The sequence below is a fragment of the Euprymna scolopes genome, chromosome 20 (assembly GCF_053919585.1).
Source record: "Euprymna scolopes isolate OS-2025 chromosome 20, ASM5391958v1, whole genome shotgun sequence".
NCBI classification, from domain to species: Eukaryota; Metazoa; Mollusca; class Cephalopoda; order Sepiida; family Sepiolidae; genus Euprymna; species Euprymna scolopes.
Genome location: NC_136501.1, coordinates 83,987,232 through 84,008,877, shown reverse-complemented (window position 1 = coordinate 84,008,877; position 21,646 = coordinate 83,987,232). Strand labels below are relative to the sequence as shown.

The following is a 21,646-nucleotide window of genomic DNA, read 5'->3' as shown; positions in this document are numbered from 1 at the left end:
AAAATTTTAACATGTACTAATTATTTACACATTATCACATATCTAAATGATTAACACATTAATATACATTAATTGAAATATGTTAATTATTAACACATTAACATATATTAATTATTGACACATTAAAATATATTAATTATTGATAAATTTACATATATTATTTATTAACACATCAACATATATGAATTATTAACCCATTAACATGTATAAATTAATTACACATTAACATATACTAATTATTGACACATTAATCTATATTTATTATTACCACATTAGCATCTATTAATTATTAACACATTGACATAATTAATTATTGACACCTTAACATATAAGTCGGACATTTTCGAGTCTACAGGGAACGAAATACATACAGGCAGTCATACAGACACGCACGGAGAAAAGTTCATTATATATATATATATATATATATATATATATATATATATATATAGATAGATAGATAGATAGATAGATAGATATTCTATAAACACATGAAATATCATAAGCCCGTATGTAAATTAAATTAAAATTAAAATATATTCTATTGTAAACACGCATAATATGAAATTAAATTAAATAAAATATAATCAAGTTCTCTCTGATTCTCTCTCCTCTGATCTTGAGCACGTAGTACAATGGGGTAAGGAGTGGCTGGTTACTTTTAATGCATCTAAAACCAAGCTTCTCTCTTTACATCATCAACATTCTAATCCACATTTGGCATCAATTGAAATGAATGGCTCTCGTCTTCAGGAGGCCTCAAGTTTTGACAAACTTCTGGGCTTGACCATTACTCCTGATCTTAAATGGAACACGTACATCAAATCTGTTGCCAAGGCCGCTGGAAAAATGGTGGAATCTTTCTATCGATCCGGTAAATATCTCACTGCTGATGCTATTCTCTATCTATATAAGAGCCAGGTACGTCCAAAGATGGAATACTGTTGCCACATCTGGGCAGGAGCTGCTAGAAAGGACTTGGCCTGCCTTGATAGAGTTCAAAATAGACTTCGTAGCCTCGTAGAAGATGTCCTTTTCTCTACGCTGCAACCTCTATCTCACAGAAGAGATGTTGCGAGTTTGTCTCTGATGTATCATTATTTTCATGGAAAGTGTTCGACTGAGCTTCAATCTATGGTCCCCCCTCGCCAAACTTTCACAAGAAACACTCGTCTAGCTGTAAACACTATCAATAATTTCCCTCACTCTTTATCTGTGCCTAAACCTAAACGTAGATTCCATGAACAAGGCTTCTTTCTTAGAACTGCACGCCTGTGGAATTGTCTTCCGTTTTCCTGCTTTCCGGCTGACTACAATATGGTTGTGTTCAAGTCTAAAGTAAATAAGTTCTTGATGAGCCGTTCCATATAAGTTATCAAATTTACCAAATTTTCATTACTAATGATTACTATATTGTCCAATTTCTACTGTATACTCTTTAACCCTTATCCTTGAGTGGCCTCTGGGCCTTGATAATGTGGTGATGCCTATTTAAAAAAAAAATTGCGTATGTAAATTAAATAGCAAACATATAATGTCTCTTTTCTTCTAAATTAAACCATCAAACGTAAGGATCTGTATAAATATACTATAAAACTTGAATATATATAAAATATCAGAAAAAACGTGTATGCATATGTATATATAATACTATAAAATTACTACACTTACTTCTACAATTATATAAATGCAACTTTGTGTGTCTAAATTCATTCCTTATAGACTCCGAAACAACTGAACAAATTTTCTTTAAAATTTACAGAACTTTACTGCATAAGTTTGGGAGTGATCCTAGTTAAGAATTCAGAATCCCCCCCCCCCCCGATAATTACCGATAATCGATAATCGAAACCGTTATTTTAATTTATTTATCATCGGTAAAGCCATTTTTTCCATGTCGTCGCTTAGCAACAATGATAGAACAACGGGCCGTGAAAATTCTCCTGAGGGTAATTTGATAGCGTGTTTTTTTTTGTTTGTTTTTTTGCATGACGTGGTCTGTAAGTTCAAACTCCGCACGTAAATTTCTTAATTTTTTTTTTAATAGCAAAAACTTGAAACGTGTTTTCTTTTCTTTTCTTTTTTTTTTGCATGACGTTGTTTGTAGGTTCAAACACCGCACGCCAATTTCTTAATTTTTTTTTTTGTTAACTGAAAAGAAGTTTTTATGAAATTATTTTATAAAAAAAACAGTAGGTTCCCTAAAGTGCAATGTAGAATAATATATCTTTTTGACTAAGCTACCTCATGGAGGCATGTGAACATAACAATAGAACTATAGGAGTGTGAAATATTCGTTGAGCATTATTCAATCCCGGGCAACGTCGGGTCTCTCTGCTAGTTATATATATATATATATATATATATATATATATATATATATATATATATATATAATATGGAAGGAAATAGATTTATTATTTATTTATTAAGCAAGAAGAATGCATAACAGACACATCCCAGTTTATAACCTTTTGAATTAAATCAAAATGCAACAGTTGTAGTTGTTAGAACCCAACCTGTCACAGGTACATCTACTATTTTTATAAATTTTCACGTGCGCAGATTAGAGAGTATTTGGTATTTGCCTCGAATTATTGCGTTTCATGTGGAAATGCCCATTTCTTACATTCTTCACTTTTATCTTATCAGTTGTTATTTTATTATAAGAGAATTTCATTTCGATGAACTCGACTGGAAGAGAATGCTCACTTCTCTGCTGAACGGAATCATTACGAGTTTCGAAGGCTCCGGGGGTGGAATTCAAAGCCGACAATCTGAAGACAACTTTTTAAACAAACTAAACGAAGATTCATAAAAATTACGCAATCTGATGATCCTCTCATCGCTTATTTGTTATTTTTTGGTAAATGCTAACAAACATCTCGTTAGAATATGTAAAATTTGAAATGCATAAATAGCATAAATCTAAGTTCTCCAAACGAGGAATTTATATCAAGAATTCGACGGTAAAAGATCATTTTAATTGAAAACAAGAACATTAGACTGACATGGTATTTTGTACAAATGATTTTAGTGTTTAATGGTGATGAAATAGAACATTTTTTGTAGCTGTAGATTAATACTTGTTAAATATGACATTCATAGTTTTTTTTATGTATCCATTATTTCTTCTACTAGAAAGTTCAACCCATAAACAGGGAGCATATATATATATATGTATATATATATATATATATATATATATATATATATATATATATATATATATATATATATATTATGCCTTCGTCATACAGTGGTATTGTTTTTTTTTCAAAAACTCGTCAGCGTGAGCGAATGTATCAACATTTAATATAGAAATGCGATCATCAATTGTGCTAACAAACACGCTAGTTACCGTAAGAGAAATCATAACGTGAAATATCTACATTCCTTATATCTATGTACATAATTTTACACACACACACACACACACACACTCTAAGTAGAAATCGTTTCACAAATACAAAATACACCCCTCCATATATATATATATATATATATATATATATATATATATATATATATATATATATATATAATACTACCAAAAGTACCCGTCGTTGACTGAGTTAAAAAAAAAAACTTAAAATTGACACTGAAAGTATGCAAGTTATGAACATGGGATATTGGTGTAAAGAGATAGCTTCAAATTGTTTCGGTATCAAACCAAAGCAAACAAATATAAGGGGCAGTAGTGGAAATCTTTAATGACACAAAAGTATGAACACTAATTAAGGTTCCTCATTATAAGTGACCTCCACAGGGGCCAACTTTCCGTTTGTGTGAGTGAACGAAATAAGCCATGGTGGAATTATTATGGCAAGTTCGGTAGCTCTACATCAAACGGTGTGAGTGTGTATAGGATTCCCATTTATAAGTGATACCCCTGGGGCTCCGCCCTGTTGATGAGAATAAGCGATGTAATCCGTCAAAACCTTTCGCCACCCCATGATGGGTTATCCTGCCATATTTGGTAACTCTACAAGTGTAAATCAAACGGTGCGAGCGTGCACAGGGTTTCCAGTTATGTGATCTCTCTAGCGCCCCACCTGGATGAGCTGTGTAACCTGTCAAAATCTTACCCTCCCAATCGGAGGTTATTCTACCAAATTTGGTAGCTTTACACGAAACGGCGTGAGAGTGCATAGGTTTCCCTCCTTGGGGCTCGAGCCCTGTTGGTGGTGATGTGACTTTATCATATCCATTTTTGCTTTTTGATACCCTTTCTGTCATTGAATGTGGACAGTTTAGTATAATAGTAAACCATATATGAGTTTATGTGTGTATAGACAGACACACATACACATGCCGAGCTTTTCATAAATTAAATACCTTTCTGTGCATGTTACATAATGCATAATGTTTAGCTAGGGGAGAAATATTACAGTTTGTACATTTGTTAATATGCAATATCTTTCCCTGCATATAAATGGACACTACGGTAGCAGATTATCGTAATTAAATGCGATAAAATTCTCATGCATAGATTCCATTATTGACGAATGTACAACGGTGTCGACACAAATCACATTTTACATTAACGATTTCAGAATGGAAGCCCCGTTTGCCGCGCACTCTGTTAAGGTTGAATAATCAGAACGTGAACAATTTTTATCTTATAACGATCGAATAAACAACTGAAAGACCGACTGTATGAAAAAACAAACAAACAAGACAATGGAACTGTTTCATTATTTTATCAATATTTTCAATATTTTATCAACTTCTAGCATTTCTTCCACAGGTTAGATCACAACTGAAGATTCAAAAACACAAAAAGAAAGTTTAAATTGCTTACTTTTATTTCTGACTAGCAGTTCAGCCCGGCTTTGCTCGGGCCCTGTGTACTGTTCATAACTTTATGTGCATATATATATATATATATATATATATATATATATATATATATATATATATATATATATATATATATTAAAAGCTTGAATCATATCCAGGTAACCTATATCTAAATTTTCAAGTGTTTAGACCCAAAATTTGCGGAGGAGTTTGGTAGAGTCTGCAAAGGTCAACTCTTTTAACTTTGACCTCTTGCTAGCCAAATTTTCGCCCCAAAACTTATTAAAAAACTTGCTGCATGTCCGAATACCCCTTATGTAAAACTTCACATGTTTAGACCCAAAATTGGCTGAATAGTTTGCTAGAGACCACAAAGGTCAAATCTTTCGAACTTTGACCAATTAGCAGCAAAATGTTCGGCAAAAAAACGATTAAAAAGCTTGCCCTATGTCTGATATACTTTATGTAAATATTCAAATGTTTAAACAAAAAATTGGCTGAGTAATTTGGTAAAGACTGCAGAGGTAATTTTTTTAAACTTTGACCCCAATGTTGACCTCTTAACATTTATTGTTTTGAGGTCAAATTGAATTAAGAAGTTTGATCCATGTTCAAGTAACATAAATCTAAATGTTTAAGTGTTTAAATTTGGTAGAGAGTTCAAAGTTCAAATCGTTGAACTTGTACCCTTTGATAGCCAAATTTCTGGCCGAAAACCGATTAAAAAATGTTCCCAAATCTCAATAGTCCTTACGTCAAATCTCGAGTCTGTAGACTGGAAATTGACGGAGTAGCTTGGTAGGGAAATGTACACAGACAGACACACACGCACAGACAATTTCACTTTCATAGATATATAGATATATTTCGACATTACACATTATTTTTATATACCAGACGAGTTCATAATTAAAGGATACTGTAACTTAACATCTAAATCTGACCCCCAAGATCGCCATGGGCATGGAATATGTGCCTACGTGTGGTAGGGATTTCTCCAGTGAAGACCCTAATTTACCTTATATATGCTTCCGGGTTGCACTTGCTTACACCACTGCATTTATATTTGCCCTCTATCGCCCCCACAACAGCAACGTTACTATCTTTAAGAGCATATCTGATAAAATTGATCACATCCTGTCTGCTCATCCTTCGGGTAACATCCACATTTGTTGTGACTTCAATGTCCACAATGTGGAATAGCTGACCCACTCGAACAAGACAAATGATGAAGGGAGGTTTTGTTATGATTTCGCCATTGCCTATTACCTCACCCAGATTGTTCACGAACCCACCCGTGTTCCCGATACTCCCGGTCAGTACGCTAGCCTTCTAGACCTTTTTCTCGCAACTTCCTCTGAGCTAAGTTCATGTTCCGTTCTGTTTCCTCTAGGATCTTCCGACCACTTGGTTGTATCAGTTAAGAGAAAAACGAGATGCAATAAGTCTTCAGACGTACCTCTCCACCGTACTGTATATCAGTACTCTACGGCTGACTAAGATAGGTTCTGTACATTTATTTCTGATCTACCTCTGCATTCCATGTTTAAAAAAGATGTGTCCTCCATAGTATCCGATCTGAACGAATGGTTAATTGTTGGCATAGACCGATTCGTGCCATCCAAAAAATTCCAACAAAAACCTAACAGCCAGCCATGGTTCTCCCCAGAATGTGCTGCTGCCATCGCGCACAGAAATCACTTTTTCCATAGCTTTCAACGTAATAGATGCACTGAGACTAAAGCTGCGTTCAGGAATGCTAGCAACCACTGTAAAAGAGTAATAAAAATGCAAGAGAGCTATATGCTCAGTCTATTAAATTCAAAGTAGCTGAGCAGCGGCTTGGTTCCCACCAGTTTTGGCAAATAGCAAACAGGATCCTAAACAGAAGCGTGCGTTCTATCTCAACCATCATCAATGGACCTAAGGTAATCTCGTCAACATCAGACAAGGCCAAACTATTTGCCAAGAACTTCGCAGATAATTCTACCCTATATGACAAAGACCATCAACTCCCCGTATTTCCTCCTATAACAGACAACACGCTATGCAACATACAAATATCTGTGCATGAGGTCGCCAAGCTAATCAAGTTACTTGATTCCAGTAAAGCAACTGGCCCTGACAACATTCCAATTATAGTGCTGAAAAAGCTTCAACCAGAACTTGCCCCCATACTTACAAAACTGTTTAAGTGTTGCCTTGAGGAGAAGTGTTTCCCAACACCCTGTAAAATCTCATCAGTATGCCTTGTATTTAAGAATTCAGGTGATAAATCGTCTCCCTATCAGTAGAGATCAATAAGTCTCCTGTGTGTCATAAGTAAGTTGCCATATTACATAGAGAAGTAGTCCACCACCTCAGCAGAAGTAACCTTCTTAGTGACATGCAATATGCCAGATCTACAGCAGATGTGCTAACGGTTATATCTCATAGGATTAGTGAATCTCATGACAAAGGCTTCCTTTGTAGTACAATTGCTCTTGACATATCAAAGGCCTTCGGTAAGGTATGGCATAAGGGCCTACTTCACAAGATTTCCAGCTACGGCATAACTGGAAATGTTTTCTCAATCATTAAATCATTTCTCTCTGATAGGCTCATAAGAGTAGTGATTGATGGGCAGAAATCAGAGGCCCACAGTATTAATACTGGAGTCCCTCAGGGATCCATCCTGGGCCCAACTCTTTTCCTGATCTACATCAATGATCTCCAAAAACACATACTTAAACCATTCGTTGACATCTATGCTGATGACACGACCATCTATGGCAACATATCAAAGGCCGTAAATGACAAAGTTCTCTCTATTTTCTTTCCTCTGATCTTGAGCACGTGGTACAGTGGGGGAAGAGGTGACTGGTTACTTCTAATGCATCTAAAATCAAGCTCCTATCTTTACATCATCAACGCTCTGATCTCCATCTGGCATCAACTGAAATGAATGACTCTCGTCTAGTGGAAGCTCCTTGTTTTGATAAGCTTCTGGGTTTGACCTTTACTCCTGACCTGAAATGGAACACGTACATCATGTTAGTTGCCAAGGTCACTGGAAAAATGATAGGATCCTTTTACCGCTTCAGAAGATGCAATTCTTTATCTATATAAAAGCCAAGTACGTCCAAGGATGGAGTACTGCTGCCACATCTGGGCAGGAGCTGCTAAAAACAGCCCATCCTACCTTAAGAGAGTACAAAATAGACTTCGTAGCTTAGTGTGAGATGCCATTTTCTCTTTCCTCCAACCTCTCTCCCACAGGAGAGACGTTGCGGCCTGTCTTTGTTTTATCGTTACTTCCATGGCAAGTGCTCGTCTGAGCTCCCATTTCTGGCACTTCCTCGCCAATCTTTCATGATGAACACCCGTCTGGCTGAAACCACTGTCAAAAGTTTTCCCCAATCTTTATCTGTGTCAAAACCAAAACGTAGATTCCATGAACAAAGCCTCTTTGTTAGAAGAGCACGTCTGTGGAACTCTCTTCCGTTTGCCTGTTTCCCACCTGACTACAACCTGGATGTCTTCAAGTCCAACATAAACAAATTGATGATGAACCGCCTCCGTAAGTAAGACTCAAATCTCCAATACTAACGTGCTGTACACGCAATAACTCTTATCCCCGAGTGGCTTCCGGGCCTTGATAAGTCGTGACTACCTTGTAAAAAAAGATACTGTGAGTGCACAGCTTGGTCCCACAAAAAGATCGTACGAAGGATTCCCTTGCAATTCTGTGACAAAGTTTCTTCTACTTTTTCTATTGTTAATAGTAGTTCCATTTTTTTTACAAAGGAGTCATCACTAGGGCTATAACAACAAAATATTCATTGTTTTGACTCTCGAGTATGTACCCGACACAGTTATAACACAGTTAATCAACCAAGAACCACATCACTCTATATAAAAGCATATAAGATATCAACAGATACACATTCGAGAATCAAAACAATGACAAAAAATATGCTGTTGTCCTAGCCCTAGTAATCAAAGCCCGGGGATCACTCGAAATAAGGGTTAATAAGTATACTGTAGTTAATGGGACAATATCGTAGTGATCGTTAGTAGAGAAAATTTGGTAAATTGGATTACTCATTAAGAACTTGTTTACTTTGAATTCGATTACTTAAGGGGACGGCTCATATAGAACTTGTTTACATGGGACTTGAAGACGACCATATAGTAGTCAGCTGGAAAGCAGGGAAATGGACGAAAGTTCCACAAGCAAACAGTTCTAAGAAAGAAGCTTTGTTTATGGAATCTACGTTTAGGTTTAGGCACAGATAAAGAGTGGGGGGAATTATTGATAGTGATTTCAAATAGATGAGTGTTTTTCTTGAAAGTTTGGCGAGGGGGTGGTCATAGATTGGAGCTCAGACAAGTACTTTCTATGAAAATAAAGATAAAGCAGAGACAGGCTTGCAGCATCTGTTCTGTGAGAAAGAGGTTGCAGAGAAGAGCAAATCGCATCCCTCATTAGACTACGACATTTATTTTGAACTTTTTCAAAGCACCTCTTGCTATACTTTCTCTTTTTACCAATATATATATATATATATATATATATATATATATATATATATATATATATATATATAAATTCGTATTTCTGTTTGTTCACAATTCGATTAATATATACAAAAGGTCGTCTACTTTACTCTTTCATTTATGTCTATACATAGTATGATTCTTGCAAAATATACAATTAAGAGGCCACCTCATTTGAAATGGCATGAAGGAAAATACTAAATAGCGGTATGTTAGTTAATGTTTCTGGCGAGAAGAATTGTTTTAAATATTCCATTAAAAGTGTTTATTTAATGAACTTTAAATAACAATTTAATTGATAATATATTTAATTTAGTTTATTTGGAATTATTTCCGAGATCGACTTTTTTTTTTTAAAGATGTAGAGTTATCTCCTTCACCAAATAAAATAATTTGGTAATCTAAATAAGTTTCTAGCTTGAAAAAAGAATTCCGTGTAGACAGAAAAATGCGTTTTTTTATATTCGAACAAATAATAATAAAAAAAACACTTTCGAATAAACTGAAAAAATTCATTTATTTGTGTTTAATATTTTTGAAATGGCTATACAGAAACTTTGACCGCTTCGAATTTAAATTTCAGCCACATTTTTAGAAACAAAAAAGCCCCTCCACTATAAAAAAGAAAATTGAAAAAGCCCACCCCCCAAAAAAAAGTAAATAAAAATTTATTTTATTTACGAAAATAAAGCCAGTTAAAAAAGTGCCTTTATTAAAAAAATGCATATCACGCACATGCTTGGCTAATTTATTTTCTTTTTTTCGACCGTTCAAGCACTCGCTGCTATTTTTATTAAAATAAAAGTTTTTATTTTTTTTTTGAGGGGGGGGGTTAACGCATGGACAACAAAAAGTGCTCAATATCCGGAGAATAATTTCTTCTCTTTGTATCTCTTCTCCCGAAATAGGGTGTCACGTACACTTTTTTTTTACATGTTTTTATTCGTTCTTTTATTTTTGAAATTCTTGCCCTTGATGAAAATGATTAATATCCTTAGGTGTGATCCAACAGAACTTCATGTCAACCTGGGCAATGCCGGATACCCATGCTAATATATATATATATATATATATATATATATATATATATATATATATATATATAAGTTTACTCTTCCATTGAACTCCTAACTCACAACATGTCAAAATAAATTCAATTTTTGACCCATAAGATCACAGAGAAGTACATTCTAATAACCTATATTTTCCTAATTCGCGTTTGTAATAATAATTACCATGTCGCCATGCCTTACTAGTTTTCATCAAAGCATTAATATTTTTCGCACACAGACCGTCGTTGTCATCAACATTATCAAAGATTGTACGCTGACAACAACCGGTAGTGCTCCCCGGAGTCTTGGTAACAACAAGTTTCTCTCGATTTTCAGTTTACTCCATCTCTCCCGATAACCTTTGCAAATTAATTTCCGTCATCGCAATAACTCTTTGGCATTGGGTTCTCACTGACAATGACCATTAGTATTTACTGGCGATAAGCCGCATCAAAGTCCCAATCCTGTTCACACACATTCAATTGAGATCTGGTTAGTGCTTTCTCTCATAGGTCTTTCCATCCTCCTTGTCCCTTCTTGATTATTTTGTGCGATGACTACTACTACTACTACTACTACTACTGATTATTATTATTATTAATATTATTATTATTAGCATTATGTTCTCTTCTTCTACACGGGTAATCTCGTTATAAGGATGAAATATTTTGCAAGAACACTTGTTTTGGCAACTCGCCGTTTCCTTTTATTGTTTTCGAGTAAATTCCTGTTGCTTCCACTATTCAGAAAGCACCGAGGCTAATTGACAGATTCACGAGAATAAAATAAATTGCTAAATGTGTAACGCCTTAGAATACAAACAAATCGCATTCAAATGTTTAATACGTGAAGGTTGTTTGTCGACACTTTAACATTTTGAAATACTTAAACCATGGAAAATAAAGAATTGCCGTCTCGATTTGAAGTATGAATTGAAACAGTTTTTATCGAAAAGTATCGTCTGTGTTATATAATAACGCGGTTCTCATGGAAATAACCTGATGTAATCATTTAATTCCAAACGCTAATATAATCATTCATATTCTAATCGACTTTTCTTTTACTTTGGAGTCACCACTTGTCAAGGCCGGAAGGCCACTCGAGGATAAGGGTTAATGAATATAAGGTGATGGTGTAATAATCACTAATGGTGTAAATTGGGTAGAATTTGATTATTTATGGAGACGGTTTCAAATGAACTTGAAATCATACACCGTTATTAGTCGGCGTTAGGGTAAGGGTTAGGGTTAGGGTTGCCCTGCTCCAAGGATTGAGACCGTCGGGTTAGGGTAAGGGTTGCCCTGCTCCAAGGATTGAGACCAATTCTATTAAATACAACAAAACTATCTGATTTTTTACTATGATTTCATCGCTTATCAAAGTCCAAAAGCCAATCGAGGATGCTTTTTGTTAATATAATCATTTAATCAATTCACACATTTTCTTTTTTCTTACATTTATAAAAGAGATTCTGTTCATTTTAATTCTGCTTATTTTAAAATAAAATGAATAAAATACTTTCGTCAATTAATGTTATTCTCATAATCATAAAATACACGAATCAAAATATCAAATAGTTAACGTTCAACTGCTAACTAAAATGGTATAAAACAATTTGCACCTTTTAATAATGGATGCACTTTTTCTAATTTCATTTTATATTGCTATTTAATTAAATATATTTAGCATTTGCAATCTATCAGAAAAGCAATCAACAATAGACACATTCGGAAGTGTGGTACGCTTGTTATTAACTTGACACACAGGTCATCATCATCATCATCATCATCATCATCATCATCATCATCATCATCATCATCATCGTTTCGCACCATTACACGAATGTCGTCCTCCTCACAGTCGCTTTCCACAATTTTTCATCTACCGTAATTGTCACTGGTGCATGCATTGTTTATCTACAATTTTTGTTTGTGATAAAAAACCCATTTCAGTTCCAATTATTGACAATCATATAAATCCACGTTACTTTCACTCGACATCTCTTCATATCAGTTGAGGTAAGAGCTTTTTTTTTTTTTTACGAAATCCGTACTGAGGCATTTTCATTCAGTCTTTTTCATAATTTTCATACTTCGAGTTCGTTAATTAACATATTCTTTATTCATTGGAAATTTATTGTATATCTCAAATTTCCTTGAAAGGAGTTTATCTTATCGTTCAGTGTCTTTGTTACCGTCCATATTTGTGACAGGATTTACTTTCAATTCAGTAATTGCCAATATTTTTCGACGCAAAGATATGTTTATTCTTACTCGTCGCATTTAGTGAGGTTTTCTTCTTTTAAAGTCTTCTTCCGTGTCAAGTAAACTTCCTAGTAATTTGCAGCTCTTCAAATCTGCCGTAGTGTTTTTGTAGTCCATTAACAAATCGAAAGTAGATCTTATTGTCTTTAAAGACTAACAATGTTTTTTGTGATGATGTAGTAGGTGGGTGTCGTTTCGTGATGGTGTATTCTTCTATTTTCATGCTGATTATTTCATGACTCTGATTGCGTGTCTTTGTTCTGATTTCAAATCTTCACTATTCAATGCATGAGTGAAATTATAACATATTTTGTTAAAATAAAAACGAAGATTTCTCGCGCTCATTCTTAAGATATTCCGCGAGAGGAGTGCACTCAGTCACCTTACATCACACCTATAAGTGTGATGAAAATTTCACCAACTTCTTTACTTTTATCTTCACTTTGGTCAGATTATAGTTGATGATGATGACGGTGCTTAGTAGTTCACAGATAGTAAGCAAGGTTAAGCTTTACCATTATGAAACAGGTGACCATTTGGGAAGATCAGGTGTTATATGTAACAAAACAGTTTTAAAAAGAAAACTTGATCTACAAATAAACCGCTTAAAACATTTACTGTTGTTGATGTGCCGTAAAAACTAAACAGCAACAACAGAACTGATTTAAAACTATCTTTGTCTACTTGTATGCAATGACTAAAAAGAAAGAAAAGAACGAAAGAGAGAGAGAGAGAGAGAGAGAGAGAAAAAGAGAGAGAGAGAGAGAGTTTCCTATTTCCAAAGACAGACATTTATGGTTTATTTACATCCTCTCCTGGGAGTCAGGCACAAGGTCAGATATGTCTTTGAAAAACCAGCGCATTAGCATTATTGCACTCTTTGGTCAGGTTGATGATGATAATCTTTAGTAGATCACTGGTAAGCAATGTTCAGCCTGGCTACTATGAAATAGGTGACCATTTAGGAAAACTAGGTGTTGTGTATAACGGAGTAATTCTTAAAAGAAAAAAGTAATCGACAAAAAATCGTATAAACATGTTTGGTTTCGGCATCAAATGACCCAAGCGATAGTTGTTGATGCACTGTAAAAACGAACAACCTCAACTAATATTAGTAATGATAATTTTCAAAGGTATACATATGCCGTTTTCACCTGTTATCATTTTAAACATTGTAAAATTTTGTAATTATATTTTAACGCTTTATTCCGTAATTGTGTCGAAGATTTTCATTCATGTAAACTTTACGAGTATTTGTTTACCATAACTCTTTTTTTTAACTGATACTGCAAGAGAATAAATATGATTTATTTATCTTTCGTAGTTCGGGATGTTAAACTAGTTTGGCTTAGTTGTTTTACGCCATATTAACCAGTTTCGAATTATTTCATGGGAATCCAGTTATTTTGGAAAAATGTTTTATGCTTCAAGTTCTTTATATTTTAAAATATTTATTCATTAATATTTATTTTGGTTGTTTGGTAGAGGAAAATTGTTGTTTTTGTGTTTGACTTTGCGATTGAGTTTTATGTGAGACTAACCGTAGCCCTCAGCGCAAGAGGGTCCGTGTGTGCCTGGCGTGTGGGGTGGTGGCTGATCCTGTGGTCGGGGCAGCGGAAGAAAGAGTTTCAAGATGGCGCCTGCCTGCTTTTATTAGAGACGGAATCTCGCAGGATCGCGCGAGATCTCGCGGGGATGCAAATTAGCTAGGCCATCTTGAGGAATAAAAATCGGTCCATTGGAGGTGCGAGGCAGTCGGGTTCTGACGTTCGTGGCGATTAGTACAGTGACCGTTGGGTTCCGTTTCTATTCGTGCAGTCAGCTGAGCTTTGTTAGTTACCTTCGCGCCGTGGCTGTCATTGTTTGTTGGTTTGCTGTGTGTTGCTGTGGTTCTTCAGTGAAACGCTTCGTCGCCCACGACGAGACCCCCCGTCTCCTACACAAGATACTCTTACAAGCTATTTCGGCCCCCCACTCTGAACTTGGTTTTCTTTTCTTCAATGGCGGATAGGTTCGATCTAAAGTTGATACCGGAATTCGACGGATCCGACCCGGTACTCAGCTGGGTTGAGAAGGTCGAGTTACATTGTCAGTTGTCCGGCGTGAAAAATGTCGAGCGCGTGATTCCTCTGCGGCTGACCGGCGGGGCCTTCGCTGTATATCAGCAACTCAGCGCTGAGGAGAAGTGTGACTACTCGAGTATCAAGGCGGCGTTGTACAGGGCGTTCGCCACTGACCCCGCCACTGCATGGGAGCAGTTTGAGACGAGGTCTATACGCTTGGGCGAAACTGTGGACGTGTATCTCGCCGAACTTAAGAAGCTGACGGTGTTGTTCGGCGGTCTTCCCGAGAGGGCCCTAGCCTACAAATTCCTGTCAGGACTCCCCGCTGGAGCAAAGCAGCTCCTGCGAGCAACCTCTACCATGTCCTCACTACCGCTGAGTGACCTAGTGGACAGAGCCAGGACAATAATGAAGGATGACTCGACGGTGCAGGAACCGGTAGTCGCCGTCGCACAGGCCCCACCAAGTGGTGAAGGACCGTCTCAGGGACCCAGCCCGCAAGGTGATGTCATCTGCTACAGATGCAACGGGCGGGGCCACATGGCAAGAAATTGTAGAAGGCGGTCGACGGCTGTTCGCTGCTACCGCTGTAACAAGACTGGGCACATGGCCCGAGACTGTGCGGGAAACGGGGACGGGGACAAGGTGCCAGTGCCGACCTCTTCCCCGAACAGAAAATAAACAAGACGCTCCCTGTCATTCAGGTCCGAGTTAAGGACACGTTATGTTCAGCCCTCCTTGATTCCGGTTGCTCCCGCACCATAGTGTGTGCGGACTTCTGTCGGGCGTGGAAAAAGAAGAACGTCAGGATAACTACCATTACTGGAAAAATACGAATGTGTTGCGGCGTGGGTGTGGTACACATTCACACAAGAACTGGGAACTCGGCCAACGTCGAAGCGCTGGTGACACGCGAAAAGCCGCTGAGTTTCGACCTGTTGCTAGGCTACGATGCCGTCAAAGCCCTGGGCGGCGTGCGCATAACGCGCGCTGGCGTTGTAGAGTTTCAGGATAGGCCCCCGGTGTGCGCAGCACTAAGAGTCGACCAGCCGGACTTCAGTGCGGAATTCGACGACCAACAGAAGGCGTGGACCGCCACTTGGAGGTGGTCAGAAGACAAGGAACCGGCCAAACTACAAAACAAAGTGGCAGAGTACCGTATGCCCGACCAGATAAGGCCTGCATACGAAAGCGAGCTCCGTGAATGGATTAAGAACGGTTGGCTGATTCCATACCCCTATGACAAACTTGGACCCCCCAAGGGCCTGATACCGCTGAAGGCAGTTGCCCAACCTAACAAGTCAAAGGTGAGGCCGGTAATGGACTACCGTGAGTTGAATGCGCACGTTGATGCGTTCACAGCGGACGCCGACGTCTGTGCCAGCAAGCTGCGAGAGTGGCGCCGGCAGGGGTCCAATGTGTCCCTACTGGACTTGAGAAAAGCATACTTGCAGGTCCGGATCGGCGAGGCGATGTGGCCTTTCCAGACAGTGATGTTTTCCTGGAAGAGATACTGTCTTACGCGACTCGGATTTGGGCTAAACGTAGCACCCCAGATAATGAAGGCTATCATCAATGCCGTGTTGTCACAAGAAGAATGGATCAGAAAGGGAACATCGGCGTATATTGACGATACATACATGAACGAAGATATCGTGTCCTCTTCGCGCGTAAGATCCAAACTTGCCGAGTTTGGTCTAAACTGCAAGGACTCTGAGCGGCTTGAGGATGGTGCCCGCGTATTGGGCTTGAGCGTTCAAGAGGAGCGAGGGATCCTGAAGTGGAGGCGTGGAACCGCAGTTCCCGACGTACCCGACGTTTACACAAGACGTGCCGTGTTCTCCCTGTGCGGGAAACTTGTGGGGCACCTTCCAGTATGCGGATGGGTTCGTGCAGCGACAGGCGTCATAAAAAGGAGGGCAAATGCGGTCACCAAAGGCTGGGACGATGAGATAACCGACGAACTATTGGTTCGAATGTTAAAGGAGACCGTCGCTAGTGTGAAAAAGAATGACCCCGCCACAGGGGACTGGTGCGTGCAGGGAGACGAACTGAGCGTGTGGGTGGACGCAAGTTCTCTAGCGATCGGTGTAGTTTTGGAGAAAGATGGGGCCGTAGTTGAGGATGCCTGCTGGCTGCGACCGGCGAATGATGCTGCCCATATCAACCTGGCAGAACTCGACGCTGTAATAAAGGGCATTAACCTGGCACTTCAATGGGAAGTGAAGAAACTGCGTGTGCACACTGACTCACTTTGCGTGCACCACTGGGTGTCGGACACACTCACGAGCAAGGCCAGGGCACGCACCAAGGCAGCCAGCGAAATGCTGATAAGACGGAGGCTCGAGACTGTGAAAAAACTGGTGACGGAGTACAACCTGTCCGTAGAAGTAGTGCTCGTCACCTCGGACTACAACCTCGCCGACAAGCTCACACGGGTACCATGGAGATGGTATGAGGCTATGAAGAAAGAAGCTAAGCCATTGCCTCTGTGTGCTGCCTCCGTCGAGGAGGACAAAATCAGGAAGATACATCACGACAGTAGGCACCCCGGAGTACAACGGACCTACTACTTTGTGAAGTTGGCTAGACCATCAATACCAAAAAGCGCAGTAAGAGCAGTGGTCAGGGAGTGCCAAACGTGCCAGTCCATCGACCCCGCCCCAGCCAGATGGCGGAAAGGACAGCTGGGAGTGGACGCGACTTGGAGTCGGTTGGGTATGGATATAACCCACTACGGCAGCCAACACTTCCTCACGCTGATAGACTGCGGGCCAACGAGGTTCGCGATTTGGCGCCAATTAGCGAGGCAGGATTCCATCAGTATCATCCACGAATTGGAATCCATATTCTACGAAAGGGGGCCGCCTGAGGAGATCCTCACGGATAACGACACGCTGTTCTGCAGCAGGGAATTTAGGCATTTTATGGACAACTGGGGGATCCGCCTTCGACACCGATGCGCGTATGTGCCGAGCGGCAACGGCATAGCGGAGCGATGCCACCGAACCGTGAAGAAGATCGCGGCCAGGAAGAAGTGTACGATCGCGGAGGCGGTTTACAGATACAACACAACGCCTAAGGACACCGTGACTGGCGGCAGTGCGCCCGCTGATGCGATTCATCACTACCACGTGCGCGTCAAGGACGTTGAAGTGTGTCTACCCGACCAACGAGAACCCCAGGGGACGTACCAAGTAGGAGACACCGTCTGGGTGAAGCCACCCGGCGGCCGGTGCACCAGCAGCTTTTGGAGGGGGCGGGTCACCGGCGTCATCAGTGAACAGGCCATACTAGTCGATGATACTCCGCGCCACGTAAGGGATGTCCGGCCCGCTCTAAGCGCTGACCAATCGGCAAGCAGTGGAAGTAGCGAGTCATCCGACGATGAGCGATGGATCCAACCCGTGCCCCATGGACCTGATGACTCAACTGCGAGCAGTGGAAGGAGCGAGTCATCCGACGATGAGCGATGGATCCAACCTGTGCCCCATGGACCTGATGACTCAACTGCGAGCTCTAATGCTGATGCTGATGCTTCCGATGCCACTTCTGAGAGCTCCGATGAGGAAGTCCCGGCAATACCCCTCCGCAGGAGTACTCGAATCAAACGGCCACGTCCGCCGTGTCACGTATGTGATCTGGAGACCAGGGGGGAGTGTGAGACTAACCGTAGCCCTCAGCGCAAGAGGGTCCGTGTGTGCCTGGCGTGTGGGGTGGTGGCTGATCCTGTGGTCGGGGCAGCGGAAGAAAGAGTTTCAAGATGGCGCCTGCCTGCTTTTATTAGAGACGGAATCTCGCAGGATCGCGCGAGATCTCGCGGGAATGCAAATTAGCTAGGCCATCTTGAGGAATAAAAATCGGTCCATTGGAGGTGCGAGGCAGTCGGGTTCTGACGTTCGTGGCGATTAGTACAGTGACCGTTGGGTTTCGTTTCTATTCGTGCAGTCAGCTGAGCTTTGTTAGTTACCTTCGCGCCGTGGCTGTCATTGTTTGTTGGTTTGCTGTGTGTTGCTGTGGTTCTTCAGTGAAACGCTTCGTCGCCCACGACGAGACCCCCCCGTCTCCTACACAAGATACTCTTACATTTTATAAAGAGAAAAACATCAAGTTTGGTGCATTTTAAGTCAGGAAGCCAGTGTTTCAGGCAACCTGATTTGGTAGCACCAGGTTTTTAACTGGGTGCGCCCACATAGTCTTACATATAAAGTTATTTTGTTTGATTTTGAAAGTCAGACCCAAATAGCATTTAAGTTAATAAATCAAATGTTGCTTTTGACGAGACAATTTTCATTTGTTATTGTTGTACCGTGTTATTGGCAATATATTAATACAGTTCGTAAATATTAATAGGACGGCAGCTTATAAGCAGCATTTATAAAAAAAATAATCACATAAACAATCAGCAAGGGGGCAACTCATTTTCAATTGAAAATATAGCAGTGTTTCACCGTAAGTTATAAATGTGCATTAGTCAGTCAATTTAGTTCTTATGCATAGATCATCATATACTGATTAGATCACTGTCTGACTTGAGTAAAAATCATTTAAAAATAAAATGTTTAATTTCAACGTTATTTCACGCGATTAATGGTAGCCGAATGGATATGGTCTTTGCTAATCAAGCCAGGAATGGCTTATGTTGCCGGGTTCGAATCTATCGACTGGTGTTAATCGTGACACCCTGCACTGAAGATTCCCTAAAGGATGAAACACTAGTGTCTGTAGGTATTTAATTATTATAGTAAATAATTATACACACACACACACACACATATATATATATGTATATATATATATATATATATATATATATATATATAAACTAAAAAGCTAGAATGACGTCACTGCCTCCCGAGCGCAGCTGGATAAGTATATCTAGTGCTTTAAATGTTAAATAAATGTTAATAATCTAAACCTTCTATGGAATCTTAACCACTTGAAGATTTTATAAAGTAACTTTTGTTCTTTTATCTTTCAGGTTGACCTTCTAAATTGAGCGAATGGATCATTGTGAAAATCCGCAGGACAAATCGAAAGTTTCGTAATCGCAAAGAAGAAATTCATTTCCGAAACTCGACAACATGGAAACATTTTACATTCACGTACAACATAGAAACATTTTACATTCACGTACAACACCATCTTAAAACTCATAAAGCGCATTATGTTTTTTTATTCGCTCAACCGTACGCAGCCTTAATTTAGTCAAATACGTTCTCGTATTTTGTCTCCCTTATATGAAAACAAAAACAAAACAAAAAACAAAACAAAAAACATGTATTTAATCTGGAATTAAGCAAACGAGTCATAATCATTGTTCAATGTATGACTTATATTTATTTATTTTTTTGATAACTTTTCTTTGAAAACATTACTGTGCCAATGTTTTGAACTTCACTTGAGACGACGTCCATTTTGTAAGGCAGCATTTTGATCGCAGATGGACAAACGGATGTTGGCTTTCTACAATGTTTTCATTTGCATACAGCTGTTTTGAATCGAATATAGCAAATAATAACAAAACCGAAAAATAAAAACTATTTATAGATTTGCTTGCGTCTACATGCTTCATTAAATCCATAATCCGGCAGACACCGGCATTCGTTAAATGTGCGTGTCTCTATTTTTATTCTTTCGAGTTATTTGCGTATTGCAACGTCTTGCGAGATGCAAAAGGTTAATTGAGATACTTAAGCACGTGCACTCGTTCTGTTACGTAAAGGGTTGTTTTGAAAAAAAGAACTTTATTATAGTGAAGGAGTTTAGATAAATTGTTGTCGTCGGTTAGGGTTAGAGTTAGGGTTAGGGTTAGGGATGAATAGTTGTTTATTTCAGGAATTGCATCGTGGTTTTGCTGGGCAGGGAGTTGGGAGATGGTCGAAAGAAATCTGCAAGAGAATTCAACAGAACTTGGTTAGCGTTGAAAGTACCGACAACGATCGGATAAAATACGTTAACAAGCAAGCAACCAAGTAGAACAGTTTTCCATGAGGATAATGAAGGCAATTGGCCAATAAGAAACGAAGCCTTTCTCTCTCTTCCTCTCATCCTTTCTTCATTATCCTCTTGCCTTTATCTCCCCAAGCATTCAAATCTTCTCCGATTTTTTTTCTGTCCGTCAGCCTGACTGCCTGACTGTACGCCAAACGACCTACCCGCTTCTTCGAGCCTTTAAACACTAGAACGCAGTAGTACCGTACGAACAACGTCAAAGTGGGGGGGTGTTCCGTGCAACTTTTAACCCGAAGGCTGAGAAAGCGTGTGAGGTGTGTACATTTGTGTATATCTATGCATGTGTGAGTGTGTGTGTGTGTGTGTGTGTGTGTGTGTGTGTGTAACTGTCAGTACGCGCGTGAGCGACTGATGACCATTTTCAGATAGATTTTCTTTTTTTCTGCTTTTTATATACACATGAAAAATATTTCGCTACTTTCTCCTCCAAGTTTTTTTTTCTCTTCATGTTTTTGTCAGGTGCGTATTCCAGCATCTGCGCACAACACGTGCATTGTCGTCTGTATGCGCAGCCTCGTTAATTGTTGGATTGTGTAAACACACCAGCTTTGATATGAGGACTTGGTCACTATTTGCATACTGCATACAATATCTAAAAAAGAACAAATACAGAAACTTCGGCTTATCTCTCTGCAATTTTCTCTCTTTCTTTCTCTAAAATCAAGGCTGTTATGTAAAACGTATACACCAGTTCCCCTCACATGCATGCGAAGGGTCCTTTGCGTATACATACACATACTTACACTAACGTACCTTTCTCTTTTTTCTTTTTCACATTCTTCTTCACCCTCTACTACTACTACTACTACTACTACTACTACTACTACTACTACTACTACCACTACTCTGTGTAATTTTCCTTCATTAACACTTGTTAAAAGTAACATATATCAATACCTCTAGTTTTTAT

General features: G+C 39.0%; 1 protein-coding gene across 5 annotated transcripts in view; it reads left to right on the top strand.

Annotated features, from left to right (window-relative positions):
* Positions 1-21,646, top strand: part of LOC145241503 (short transient receptor potential channel 7-like) — a 979,843-nt gene that overhangs the window by 185,933 nt on the left and 772,264 nt on the right. For 2 of the 5 annotated variants that reach the window (XM_080104526.1, XM_080104528.1), the window contains exon 1: positions 21,035-21,646. This exon is cut by the window's right edge and continues 1,925 nt beyond it. The gene's annotated coding sequence lies outside the window, so the exon portion shown is untranslated. Of the gene's footprint in view, positions 1-19,702; positions 20,991-21,033 lie in introns of those variants that run through there. The other 3 variants (XM_080104523.1, XM_080104524.1, XM_080104531.1) reach the window with 3 other exon arrangements.